The sequence below is a fragment of the Podarcis cretensis genome (genome assembly GCF_951804945.1).
Source record: "Podarcis cretensis genome assembly, chromosome: 3".
NCBI lineage: Eukaryota > Metazoa > Chordata > Lepidosauria > Squamata > Lacertidae > Podarcis > Podarcis cretensis.
The window spans coordinates 103,631,168-103,645,468 of record NC_137172.1 but is presented as its reverse complement, the minus strand read 5'-3'; the positions used below and the strand labels follow the sequence as shown (position 1 = coordinate 103,645,468).

Below are 14,301 nucleotides of genomic sequence, written 5' to 3'. Positions count from 1 at the left end.
AGAACGGTTTGGGAAATGTTTCTGTAACTTTCCATTCCGATAAACAAAGAGAGCTCAGGCCAACAGCCATTGCCCTTTCTATCATTCTTTCTTCTAATATAAAAAATTATTTGAAACAGACCAAAACAGAGAGTGAGAGCGCGCAAAGCCTTTGCCAGGAGTCCTATACCCATCACAGAAACAGCTGCATTCACACTGGGTCAAATACCATGACATTCCCCGCTGTTGCCTGTTTGGTACATTCCAGCTACCCTGTGGTGTTCACCCAAACCGTTCCTGCTAAATAATATTGTTTATTGTTACCATATTGTGATTTTAATAGAATTGTGCACAGACAACAGAATTAATAGCTGAGAGTTTAGATTTGAGCTACAAGACTTAACTCTTGGGGGTTCAAAGTACTACACATGTTCGCACATGCATGTACACGAGGCCAGCAATAATTCAGACCTCAGAAAAATAAAATTGGTAGTTTATGGACTAATGGAATTTTCTTTACTCATCAATGAAATAGTTATCTATTGTGCTGGTGCATCGTGGCTCAGTTGGGCACGAGCCCAGAAATAGTGATGATGATGATGATGATGATGATGATAAGAATAAGAATAATAAATTTATTATTTATACCCCACCCAACAGAATATTAAAAACATGATAAAACACCAAGCATTAAAAACTGCCTGAACAGGGCTGCCTTCAGATGTCTTCTAAAAGTGAGATAGCTGTTTATTTCCTTGACATCTGATGGGCAGGTGTTCCACAGGCAGGCACCACTACTGAGAAGCCCTCTGCCTGGTTCCCTGTAACCTCACATATCGCAGTGAGGGAACTGCCAGAAGGCCCTCAGAGCTGGACCTCAGTGTCTGGCTGAATGATGGGGGTGGAGACGCTCCTTCAGGTATACTGGACTGAGGCCGTTTAGGGCTTTAAAGGTCAGCACCAACACTTTGAATTGTGCTCGGAAACGTACTGGGAGCCAATGTAGGTCTTTCAGGACCAGTGTTATATGATCTTGGCAGCTACTCCCAGTCACCAGTCTAGCCACTGCATTCTGGATTAGTTGCAGTTTCTTGGTCACCTTCAAAGGTAGCCCCATGTAGAGCACATGATGATGATGATGATGATGATGATGATTTTATTATTTATACCCTGCTCATCTGGATGGGTTTCCCCAGCCACTCTGGGCGGCTTACAGCATATATAAAAACCTAGTAAAATATCAAACATTAAATGAACTGATCCCAATGAGACCACATGGCTCTCCTAGATCAATTCAATATGGCTACACTGACAGGCAGTAGCCCTCTGGGGATTTAGGGAGGAGCTTTTTGTTTACTCTACCCAGAGCCAGGGACTGAACCTGGGACATTAGGATAAAATGTGGAAACTTCATATAGCAGGGCAAGCAGAAGGGCAAATAAATTGATGCTGAAAACTAAAATGGGTTTGTGATTCGAGGACCCATCCCCCGCTTGGGAATAATAAAGATACGTGGACACAGTATATTAGGTTAATGGGCTAGAAAAAGGCCACAACTTTATTGATTACAGCATGTGAGAGGTTTTGGCTTAGGCATTGGACAACAGCAAATTTTGACTCCACCCACTCGGAGAGGGGTGAGTCTGATGAGGGTTAACCACCAGTAGGGGGAGCCTGTTGATGCAAATACAACTATAAGCTCTCCCCTGATGTCACTGGAGGTCGTGCCATGGCCCCCAGCTACACAGGGCATCGGACAGGATCCACGACCGCCGGATTCCTTTAATGGAATACCCATAAGTGAAGGGGTAGGCGATGGCCACACCCTGCCCTTCCATACAGCAACAACACATTCCAATGCCTAACCGCCAAATACCGAGAAAGTTGTGACGATTGCTACAAGGTAGGCAAGAAAACCAAGAGGCTGGTGCCAATTTGCCAATTGGGAAAAAACTCCTACCAGGCTCCCTGGGCAACCAAGGCGACCAACCATAGGCCCATAGCAAGCTCAAGCGAGAAGCTACGCACTAAAGAGAGTGGTGGGTGGGTGACTCAAAGAAATCCGGCAGCGCAATGGAGGGGAGAGCTGGCGCAGCCGCATTTGAGCAGCTAAACCATGCCCCCGAGCTGCCACCCGATTGGTGCCATTCCGGGGGGCGTGGCGCGACGATGGCAGGGCAGGGGCCGGAACGCCCCCTGCGCAGCACGGGAATCGGTTCCCGTTCACAAAACTGTATTTTGTTTTGAGGATGCCCATTCTGGTTAACCCACTTTGGTTTTGACCTTATTCTATGGAATTGTTTCTTTATTTCCTACCCTTCACCCTAAGTTTCCAAGGTGGGTTAAAACACACACACACACACACACACACACACACACACTTTTTTAAAAAAGAAAAGGTTTTAAACAACTTACAATCAGTGGCTGATTGAATACGACCCCAGGGAAACCTTGTGAATGGCTGTGTTGGGAAGGGGTCGCCTGAAAAGCTCCATTGCACATATGAGCACTACAGGCAGTATTTTGGATTTCAGGCGCTGTGAAGGAAAACTGTTATGCATTAGGGTGTGGGCCAGAGTGGATAAAACAAGCTCCTGAGTATTAACAGAGCTACCTGGGAAAACACACAAAGCAGGCTCTGCCCCGAGATGCTTACAATCTAAAATTCAACATGAAGGAAACAGAGGGAGGAAATGGTCAGTTTGGTTTCATCAGAACTGAATAAGGTCAATACAAATGCGGCACGTTTAGTACATCAGAACATTTTGTTGGTACTTATACTTTAGAGCCAGGCTAGAAAATACCAGAGCTCAGCTGATAAGAATTAGGCCGGGGGCGGTATTCACTTGTTGTGATGAGAAGTTTAGTTTTTAGGAACTCTGTTCACTATTTGTACGTCCATATCAGAACTCTCTACAAACATACTGCTTGCATTTATAAAGGGGTTAACATACAACTGCTTTTTCTGTTAGGGAAACAGATGTCAGGAACTAATTATTTTGCTGTTGCCACAAATGTCCTTTGCTCTAAAACCATTGTTTATTCCTCTTACCCAATTTCTCACTTCCTTTTTATTTTCTCTGACATCAGTTTTTAATGAGTCGTGTGACTCCAGAGTTGAGGTAACATGTATTTATACCGATTGATTCATGAATGCCAGCTTGAAACGGGAGGCTTCCTAAGCGGCGGAGATGGAGGTGTTTGGAAATCAAAACAACTTTAAAAGGCAAATACTTTGAAAGGACTTTAAAATCCATCATTAAACATGCCTGTACAAAACAATGCATGTTTTCTCTCTCTTGAAACCTGTTTAAGAGGTAGCGTGCATGAAGGCAAAGTACTGTAGAATAATTCTATTTTGGTTCAGATCAGCCCGAGCCTTGCTCCCAAAAAGTGAGGCTAGCACTGCAGCCTAAATGGCCTGTTGTTGTTGTTTAGTCTTTTAGTCGTGTCTGACTCTTCGTGACCCCATGGACCAGAGCATGCCAGGCACTTCTGTCTTCCACTGCCTCCCGCAATCTGGTCAGACTCATGTTTGTAGCTTCGAGAACACTGTCCAACCATCTCATCCTCTGTCGTCCCCTTCTCCTTGTGCCCTCAATCTTTCCCAACATCAGGGTCTTTTGCAGGGAGTCTTCTCTTCTCATGAGGTGGCCAAAGTATTGGAGCCTCAGCTTCACAATCTGTCCTTCCAGTGAGCACTCAGGGCTGATTTCCTTAAGAATGGAGAGGTTTGATCTTCTTGCAGTCCATGGGACTCTCAAGAGTCTCCTCCAGCAGCATAATTCAAAAGCATCAATTCTTTGGTGTTCAGCCTTCTTTATGGTCCAGCTCTCACTTCCATACATCACTACTGGGAAAACCATGGCTTTAACTATACGGACCTTTGTTGGCAAGGTGATGTCTCTGCTTTTTAAGATGCTGTCTAGGTTTGCCATCGCCTTTCTCCCAAGGAGCAGGCGTCTTTTAATTTCGTGACTGCTGTCAACCATCTGCAGTGATCATGGAGCCCAAGAAAGTAAATGACCTAAATACAGTTATATACCACATAATGTAGAAATGAGGCCTATTCAAAAGTAAAATTATGTGCCAGGGCTGGCCAGAGACCTTTGGGCACTTGAGGCAAGATGCACTACTGATGCTCCCCCACCCCGCCTACAGAATCAGGCCCACCCCCTGGTGGGGTTGGAGAAGCATGCCACCCAAGGCAGGCTGCCTCGTTGGCGCACTGGTCATGCCAAGGCAGCAAGCAGAGCTTAGGGACTGCAGGGAAGACCACGTGGCACACCTTTCTAGCCACTTTCCACCCCTCTGAATTTGCCTCCTGAGGCAGCTGCCTCGTTCTGCTTCATGGTAGCGCCGGCCCTGCTATGTGTTATGAAAAGTAGTGGAAAGCGTTTCATGTGCAATGGATAGTCTTGGGGAAGCCTCTGTATACAGTGGTACCTCAGGTTAAGTACTTTATTCGTTCCGGAGGTCCGTTCTTAACCAGAAACTGTTCTTAACCTGAAGCACCACTTTAGCTAATGGGGCCTCCTGCTGCCGCCGGAGCATGATTTCTGAAGCAAAGTTCTTAACCTGAAGCACTATTTCTGGGTTAGCGGAGTCTGTAACCTGAAGCTTATGTAACCTGAAGCGTATGTAACCCGAGGTACCACTGTATTTGCAAGCCCTTGGATCACACCTAATGCATAAACTACCAGACTGGGGAGAAACGCAAAAATATAATGCTCAGCTTCGACAGCAACTGAAAATGATCTTAACCTTAACAAAATAAAACCTGTAATAGTTCTATATTTGCAAGAATGGTTAAGTCCAGTCAAAGCTTTTCAGGCCGAGGGAGCCGGTGTTTGTCCGCAGACAGCTTTCTGGGTCACATGGCCAGCATGACTAAACCGCTTTTGGCGCAACGGTACACCGTGACGGAAACCAGAGTGCACGGTAACACCGTTTGCCTTCCCGCTGCAGCGGTACGTATTTATCTTCTTGCACTGGCATGCTTTTGAACTGCTAGGTTCGCAGGAGCTGGGACTGAGCAATGGGAGCTCACCCTTGATGGCCCTTGTGGTCTCTTCCAACTCTGTGATTCTATGATTCTGTCACAGGGATTCAAACCGCTGACCTTCTGATCGGCAAGCCCAAGAGGCTCAGTGGTTTAGACTACAGTGCCACCCACGTTCCTTTTAACAGAGTCGTATCTATCTATATCTATATCATCTATCTATCTATCTATCTATCTATCATCTATCTATCTATCTATCTATCTATCTATCTATCATCTATCAATCTATTTATCTATCGATCTACCTACCTACCTACCTACCTACCTACCTACCTATCTGCCATGCCTATTTTCCAAAGCCATCCCACACCCCACCAACCAGCTTGGAATGTGCCATTCTGACTGAAAAGAGAGGTGTCTGAGCACATGCATCTAAACCTATGAAGTTTGTGTGGCTGAAATGTGGCGTCTTATACAAAGGTAGGAGCCACAGCCATTCTTCTGGCCACACCCACCACTGGCATGCGGCCCCTGGAAGGTTTCCTATGAGGGAACATGACCCTTGGGTTAAAAAAGGCTTCCCACCCCTGCTCTGTATAATGTTGGCCAAATGATTTTTAGATTTAACATTCTTAAAATTTATTTTGAATACAGAGCGCTTTGTTTTCTCATTCAAGTACATTCCTCCATCTGTTCTAAATCTAAACTAAGGACCAAAACCTTTCGGTTGGGTAAGTTTTGTTTTAAACCAGAAATAAATTTGGGACGATTGGCGGAAGCATAAAAAGTGTTGCTTTGAATTTTCATTCTTTTTCGGTTTCATGTATTTTGACCCATTTTACATATTGCAATAAATATTTAGGTTTGTTAGTCCAGTTCTGAATCTTATTTTTATTAGACTTGTAAGTCACTTGTTACATCGAGTGGCTTACAACGTATCTAAAAACAGGAACGCATTATAATAGTTTCATATAGATACATAAGCAATACATTTTTTTTAAAAAAATACAAATAACCTGCATCCAAACAACTGCAAGAAGCTTAATGCTACAAAACTTCTTTCTCCCTATGTTTTAAATTGCAATCCCATACACATTTACCTTGGAGTAAGCCCCATGTAACACAGTGTGCCTTACTTCCTACTAGACATTCATAAAGTTGTGCCACTAAGTCTAAATGGCTAAAATATATGCGGACAATCAGCGTTAATTAATCACCAGTTAATTAACAGCATTTGGAACAGGAATTATTTTTCCAGTCCAGTATTTATTGATGTTTTTACTGATCTTATTGTAATTCTGTACATTGTATTCTGCACTGCTAGGAATATTTAAACAAATAAATACTAATATGGAGTACTCAGAGGTGTGCAGGAGATTAAAGAAAACAGGGGAAGTCTACAACAAGGCAAACCTCCTGTTTCTCTAGCAATTGACTAACTGTTCTGAGATTTCCTTATGAGGTGAAGGGATTGAAACTAGCAGGGGTTAAAGGTCAGGTGCACCACTTGGAAATATCCAGAATCAGTGAGTCCTTTTAGGTGAAGAAAGTATTTTGGGAGGGAAAGTCCATGGGACTTATTTAGCAAGATAATGTTGGAGACATTCAAGGATGAGACAGATTTGCTTTAGCCTGTCTGAACAAATGCTGTAGTTTAGAAGAACGGAGCAGTAAACCTCAGGATTACAGCATTTTAACTCTCTTGAGTAGATGGAAACAGACCCTAGTAAAGCCATGCAAAAGTGATACTAGAATCAAACAAATACTGTAATAAGAATTCCTGACTACCCAACACCAGCGCACAATGCAAGAAGTCAGGACCATTAAATTATGCAAATTTTATTAATTATATAACTATTTTTTAAAAAAGAAGAAACAGCTGAGAAACACAATAATAAAATTCAATGGTTATTAAAAGATAGAAGGGAGTAGAACATTAACAGATTTACACAGGTAAACCACATTTTCAGTTGCCTTGAAATAAGATAAAAGATAATAAGATAAAACAGCATATGTAAAAGGTAAAGGTAAAGGTACCCCTGCCCGTACGGGCCAGTCTTGACAGACTCTGGGGTTGTGCGCCCATCTCACTCAAGAGGCCAGGGGCCAGCGCTGTCCGCAGACACTTCCGGGTCACGTGGCCAGCGTGACATCGCTGCTCTGGCGAGCCAGAGCCGCACACGGAAACGCCGTTTACCTTCCCGCTGGTAAGCGGTCCCTATTTATCTACTTGCACCCGGAGGTGCTTTCGAACTGCTAGGTTGGCAGGCGCTGGGACCGAGCGTATGTACCAAGTGATAAATTACAAGGAATGTTCTCAGAAGAGAGAATAACAAGAGCCTATTACTGATAAGCAAAACTTTCAGTTGCCGAAACATGTTTCAACCATACAATATTCTTCAATGCCACTTACTGAAAAGCAATTTAACTGCCTCAGAGAATTTGTGTATAATGATATAGGTATCTTGTTAAAGTTGCAGGTTTTGATGTGAAATAGAAACAAGCAATTGCTTTGGTCTTGTCACACTTGTAGGAAAATGAGGTGCAAAGGGATATAAAGTGGTACCTTGGGTTACATATGCTTAAAGTTACATATGCTTCAGGTTACAGACTCCGCTAACCGAAAAATAGTACCTCGGGTTAAGAACTTTGCTTCAGGATGAGAACAGAAATCATGCTCCGGCGGCACGGCGGCAGCAAGAGGCCCCATTAGCTAAAGTGGTACCTCAGGTTAAGAACAGTTTCAGGTTAATAATGGACCTCCAGAACGAATTAAGTGCTTAACCCGAGGTACCACTGTACAGCTAAAACAGAGTGAGATGGGAAAGAGACAGAATTCAACAAGGACTGATAGACCATGGGCAACATGGCAGAAAGGGAGAACCTGCGGCCTTCCAGATGTTGGCTGGCCAGCTGGGGCTGATGAGAGTTGAAGTCCACAAACATCTGGATTCTGCATCCCTGCTATAGCAATAATGCTAATGCAGTTTAAAGAACAAGACAATGCTGCTAGGAACTTCGGGCACTATTTTAACCACTGTGAAAAAAGCAGCGCCCTCAACAGATGCCATCTCACCAAGATGTCTCCTGAGTTCTTGCATCGCTTCTCTTTTGAAGAGTGGGGCTTTGTGTACACTCTGCTGCTGCTTTGTGCATTCTCTTGGGCATCTTTGTACGTTTCTGTCAAGTAGCTCAAAGGATATTTGAGAACTTGGCTCTCTTGGCGCAAGGGCAAAATGCCATCTCACCCGGAGGAAAGGAATAATTCAACATTGACAACAAAAATGGCTTGGCGTTCTGGAGAAAACACAGCACAATTTCTTTTTAATCCACAGTCAATTGACCTAAGCGTTTCTAAAAGTGTTTCAGCTGCTACACCAACTACAGCCATCCTGAACAGTGACAGCTTGGCCACAGTGTCCCAAGCACTGGTAACTTCAAGCCCAGATTGTTGAAATGATCTGTATGTGGAGCTGCCATTAAAGGTAAAGGGTAAAGGGACCCCTGACCATTAGGTCCAGTTGTGGCCGACTCTAGGGTTGCGGCGCTTATCTCGCTTTATTGGCCGAGGGAGCCTGTGTACAGCATCCGGGTCATGTGGCCAGCATGACTAAGCCGCTTCTGGCGAACCAGAGCAGCGCACGGAAACGCCGTTTACCTTCCCGCCAGAGTGGTACCTATTTATCTACTTACATTTGACATGCTTTTGAACTGCTAGGTTGGCAGGAGCAGGGACCGAGCAACGGGAGCTCACCCTGTCGCGGGGATTCGAACCACCAACCTTCTGATCGGCAAGTCCTAGGCTCTGTGGTTTAACCCACAGCGCCACCCGTGTCCCAGAGCTGCCATTAAGGCCGGTTCAAACCTGCAGCTGGAGCAGAATACAGCAGCTTGGTTGCTGAGTGGATTGACTTACTGTGAGAAGGTAACTCCCGTAATAAATATGGAACAGCTGATTGGTTCAAAATTGGGAAAGGAGTACGACAAGGCTGTATATTGTCTCCCTGCTTATTTAACTTATATGCAGAATTCATCATGCGAAAGGCTGGGCTGGATGAATCCCAAGCCGGAATTAAGATCGCCGGAAGAAATATCAACAACCTCAGATATGCAGATGACACAACCTTGATGGCAGAAAGTGAGGAGGAATTAAAGAACCTTTTAATGAGGGTGAAAGAGGAGAGCGCAAAATATGGTCTGAAGCTCAACATCAAAAAAACAAAGATCATGGCCACTGGTCCCATCACCTCCTGGCAAATAGAAGGGGAAGAAATGGAGGCAGTGAGAGATTTTACTTTCTTGGGCTCCATTATCACTGCAGATGGTGACAGCAGTCATGAAATTAAAAGACGCCTGCTCCTTGGGAGAAAAGCCATGACAAACCTAGACAGCATCTTACAAAGCAGAGACATCACCTTGCCAACAAAGGTCCATATAGTTAAAGCTATGGTTTTCCCAGTAGTGATGTATGGAGGTGAGAGTTGGACCATAAAGAAGGCTAATCACCAAAGAATTGATGCTTTTGAATTATGGTGCTGGAGGAGACTCTTGAGAGTCCCATGAACTGCAAGAAGATCAAACCTCTCCATTCTGAAGGAAATCAGCCCTGAGTGCTCACTGGAAGGACAGATCCTGAAGCTGAGGCTCCAGTATTTTGCCACCTCATGAGAAGAGAAGACTCCCTAGAAAAGACCCTGATGTTGGGAAAATGGAGGGCACAAGGAGAAGGGGACGACAGAGGACGAGATGGTTGGATAGTGTTCTCGAAGCTACAAACATGAGTCTGACCAAACTGCGGGAGGCAGTGGAAGACAGGAGTGCCTGGCGTCCTCTGGTCCATGGGGTCACGAAGAGTCGGACATGACTAAACAACAACAACAACAAAGAATTCCAAAGTCCCAAATATAAAATAAGTGTTCATAAATTTACAAGGCAAACACATACATAAGTATATATGCCACGTGTCTAAAATAGAACAGGAGAACAATCCTGACGTCATTTTGACTTTCCCAGTGACCTCAAATATTTCTCTGCAAGGAGGAAGGAAATGGGTAAATCTCTCCATTGTCTTTTGCTTACCTGTCTTAAGGGCGTACTTGTGGGGGTGAATAGGGTGTGCCTGTGACCTGGATTCAGGAATTAAAGTATTTACCATCACAAAAGAATGGCTGGGCTGTCTCGTTAATGTAACCAGTGACCATTATCAGGTATCCTGGCAGAAAGAATTTCTGCTGTAGACAGCTTCTTTCTGTGGTGTATGTGTGATGTTTTGGGGTGGCCTCTGGCTACAGGGTGGGCAACTTCAGAAGTCTATATAAGGGCTTGCGCACCATTGTTGGGGGTCCCTTCTGCCTCCTGTGTGTGGCAGTGAGCACCCTGTTGCAACAGTTAATAAAGATCAGGCTTACTAGCTGCCTGGCTTCTCCATATTCTCTGGTTGGCCTCTGTTATTTTCTCCTTCCGATAGGGAACCTACTTAAGGACTCTATACGGGCTCTTGGATTCCCCATAAGGGAAACGGTGCAGTTTTTCTTACAACAAAGGAACTGCACGGACTGCCAATTTCATACCAAGTCAAGCTGAAAGGTTTGTTGCTAGTTTACAAATCCCTAAAACAACTTGGGACCTGGTTACCTGAGAGGGTGCCTCCTGTCATACAGACCTGCCTGTTCACTGAGATTCTTAGATGAAGCCCCCTTGGTGGTTCTTCAACCAAGGATCTATCTGACAACCACCTTGGAAGAGGCCAGCACCTTCCAAATGGAACACGGGTTACGAACGTGCATCCCGCAGGATCATGTTCGCAACCCGAGCGTCCACTGTACTTTAAATCTCTTTCTTCACAACTGGCACTTAACGACCACTAACCTTGGTACCGAGTTTTATTTTTTTATTTAGAAAAGGATTTATCATACCCCTTTGGAATTCCTGAATATAAAGCAGCATAGAAGTGTTTTAAAGAAACAAATAAATGGGAAGGGTATTGCAACCTAAATTCTACTGGAATGAAAGCTCACTCAAAATCAATGGGACGGATTACAAGGAGGTACGCTGAGGATCTGCATCTAAGCCAGCCTGCCAAGTTTTATACTACTTTCCAAATGTTTATGCTTTCTGTGTTGGAACCAAAGATCTCACAGAAGTGCCCGTCAAACAGAGGCTATGCAGCTGGAAGTAAAAAGATAATAGCAGTGGGATCCAGGCATCTCTTTTAAAAGAGCTAAGTAATATACTGTGTGGATTTTTTTAAAAGGGAGAAAAAAAGACTGCCTACGGAAGGGGAAATTAGTGTTTCCCAGGAAAGAAAATGCCTGAAGCACATCTGGCAAACTATATCTTTAACCCCTTTTACAAGGTGAGTTATGTTGAATGAGTGAACACCCTTTAACTTTTTTTTTTTAATGGGAAAGATCTAATTTGTACTTTAAATATACTGAGACAGTATTTGCTATTTTATGTCTAAAAGCATATAATCAATCAAAAACAAGCAGGAAATCACAGTACAAAAAAATGACTGTTCCATCTGAAGAACATGCTGAACACGAAGATGACAAGATTATGTCTGAAACACACACACACACACACACACACACACACACGATTAAATATGAAGCAAATTAAAGAACTCAAACTCAAAAGACTTTGTTTTGGTGCTCATCATAGGCTATGAGCCAGGAAGAGAGACAGAGGGCTGGGAAGGACCAACAAACCAAACCAAAACAAAAATGGTTCATTGTGTAATTACTTGATTTATATTTCACTCTATCTGTGGCTTCACGGGGACACGGGTGGCACTGTGGTCTAAACCACTGAGCCTAGGGCTTGCCGATCGAAAGGTTGGCAGTTTGAATCCCCGCGACGGGGTGAGCTCCTGTTGCTCGGTCCCTGCTCCTGCCAACCTAGCAGTTTGAAAGCACGTCAAAGTGCAAGGAGATACATAGGTACCACTCCGGTAGGAAGGTAAACAGTGTTTCCGGGCGCTGCTCTGGTTTCGCCAGAAGCGGCTTAGTCATGCTGGCCACATGACCTGGAAAAACTGTCTGCGGACAAACATCGGCTCCCTCGGCCAGTAAAGCAAGATGAGCGCCGCAACCCCAGAGTCGTTCGCGACTGGACTTAACTGTCAGGGGTCCTTTACCTTTTTATCTGTGGCTTCAGAGTAGCTAACTGTGGTGCTCCTACCCCTTGTCCCCCATCTTAATGTTAATAGTTCCATCCCTGAAAGGCAAACAATCTAAGAAAAGGCTTTGATTCTTCTTACTTTACTTATTTTAAGATGTTTAAATATCCTGCCTTTCTGTCTAACAGACCTCTGAGGCAGCTTCTCCTCTACCCACTGCAAAGAGAATGTACATTTTAAAAGAAGGAAAAGGTAATAGTGACTAGATTCTATCCCGTTTCTCTTTAAATGTTCTGTAGGAACCATGCATAAACCCCTCTCTAGGATTGGAGAGGACCACCACCACCACCACAACAACAGTGTACCAAAAATCTGACAACTAACAGTGACGTTCCGATGCTTCCACACTCCAATGGAAAATACTGTTCTGTACAATTCAAACAATTCAAATAAAGGACTCTACTAGAATGGCAAGGGACGCGGGTGGCGCTGTGGGTAAAAGCCTCAGCGCCTAGGGCTTGCCGATCGAAAGGTCGGCGGTTCGAATCCCCGCGGTGGGGTGCGCTCCCGCTGCTCGGTCCCAGCGCCTGCCAACCTAGCAGTTCGAAAGCACCCCTGGGTGCAAGTAGATAAATAGGGACCGCTTACCAGCGGGAAGGTAAACGGCGTTTCCGTGTGCGGCTCTGGCTCACCAGAGCAGCGATGTCACGCTGGCCACGTGACCCGGAAGTGTCTCCGGACAGCGCTGGCCCCTGGCCTCTTAAGTGAGATGGGCGCAGAACCCCAGAGTCTGTCAAGACTGGCCCGTACGGGCAGGGGTACCTTTACCTTTACCTTTACTAGAATGGCAAAATCTGATAACATTATTAATTTGGTTAGAAAAGAAGGCAAGGGTAGACCGAATCACTGGGAGAGAGAAGAATTGTGGAAGGGGAGGATTGAATATTCCAGATGCGGAATGATGTTACGAGAAAGGCACTCTCAGGGACAACAAATTGGTTCAAAAAAGACCCATAGACAAATTTACAGTATGAAATATATTGTGGATGTCCAAAAAGAGTAGAAAAATGGAATAGTGGACAAAGTTTTATAGGTAATGTCTGTATAACAATATATGGGAAATGCCAGGCTTATTTAGCACGTGGTACATCACCAATTACATCAGTAATAAAGGATGAAAGATTCAGTCTTGTTGGATATTTGATTTGGGGAATTAATGGAAAGAGAATGGTATTCACAACTATGAAGTCTGGAAAAGACATGTGGACGAGCAAAAGAGAAATTGTTAGTAATGCTTCCCTTATTTCAGAATGCTGAAGGTAGGAGTTCAGAGCAGAGATGTTTGAAAAGTTGATTAGAAAATGTCTAATAAACCAGACTGGCAGTTGGTATTTGGTGAGCCAACATGACAGTGATGTGGGATTGAGGACTGGAGTGATAGTTCTGTGATATTATGGCAGTGGAAAAAGCTGTACTGTAGCTTTTGAATAAGTGTGATTGTGTGTGTGTTTTTGTGTGTGTGTGTCAACTGGAGTCAAACAGTTCCCAAGACTAGCACAGATCTATTGCAAAAGAGCTGCAGAACAAAATCCTGGATGAACTTTGGAATTTTTTATTCAGCACTGGTGCCAACTTCATAATAGCAACAAATTTTAGATAAAATTAAGTTAAAATAGCTGAACAATAGCATGGAGGAGTAAAAAGGCAATAGGATTAAGGCAATGACAAATGTGGTTTTTGCAAAGACAGTAAGGGGGATTTTCCTCCATATATATAGTGGAGATGTCAGGAGGCAAGATGTTACTGGAAGATGGTGTGGTCAGTGCTAAATGAAAGGCTTAAAACAAGATTGATTAGTAAACCATTACTACATCCTTTGAACTGTGTGGAGAAAGAAGATTAAAGAACAGCTGGCCGCAGGTATTTTAGAAAACTTTTTGCAGAGTTAGTATATTGGCATAGCAGAACTTGCTGGGGCCTTTCCTTTACCAATAATTGCTTTCACAAGTTAAAATTTTAACTGTGCTACTCATCAAGCACAGCACTATGTATGGGGTTTATAAAGAATAAGCAGCAAAGTATCAAGAGAAAGATAGACAGGATTGCAGGTCTGATTGTGCTTTTGGCCCCAAAGCTCTCCAGCTCCAGCCCAGCCATACCACAAAATGTGCTAGCTATGTAGGTATGCCACAGGTTGGCC

At 44.0% G+C, this 14,301-nt stretch overlaps 1 protein-coding gene and 1 long non-coding RNA gene across 2 annotated transcripts in view; one reads left to right on the top strand and one right to left on the bottom strand.

The window, feature by feature from the left end:
• Positions 1-14,301, bottom strand: part of MCPH1 (microcephalin 1) — a 119,750-nt gene that overhangs the window by 18,221 nt on the left and 87,228 nt on the right. The gene's annotated exons all lie outside the window — the stretch shown is intronic.
• Positions 1,555-12,569, top strand: LOC307212763. The gene is made up of 3 exons (XR_013837190.1): positions 1,555-1,882; positions 11,645-11,718; positions 12,401-12,569. It is a non-coding gene; the product is annotated as an uncharacterized lncRNA (long non-coding RNA).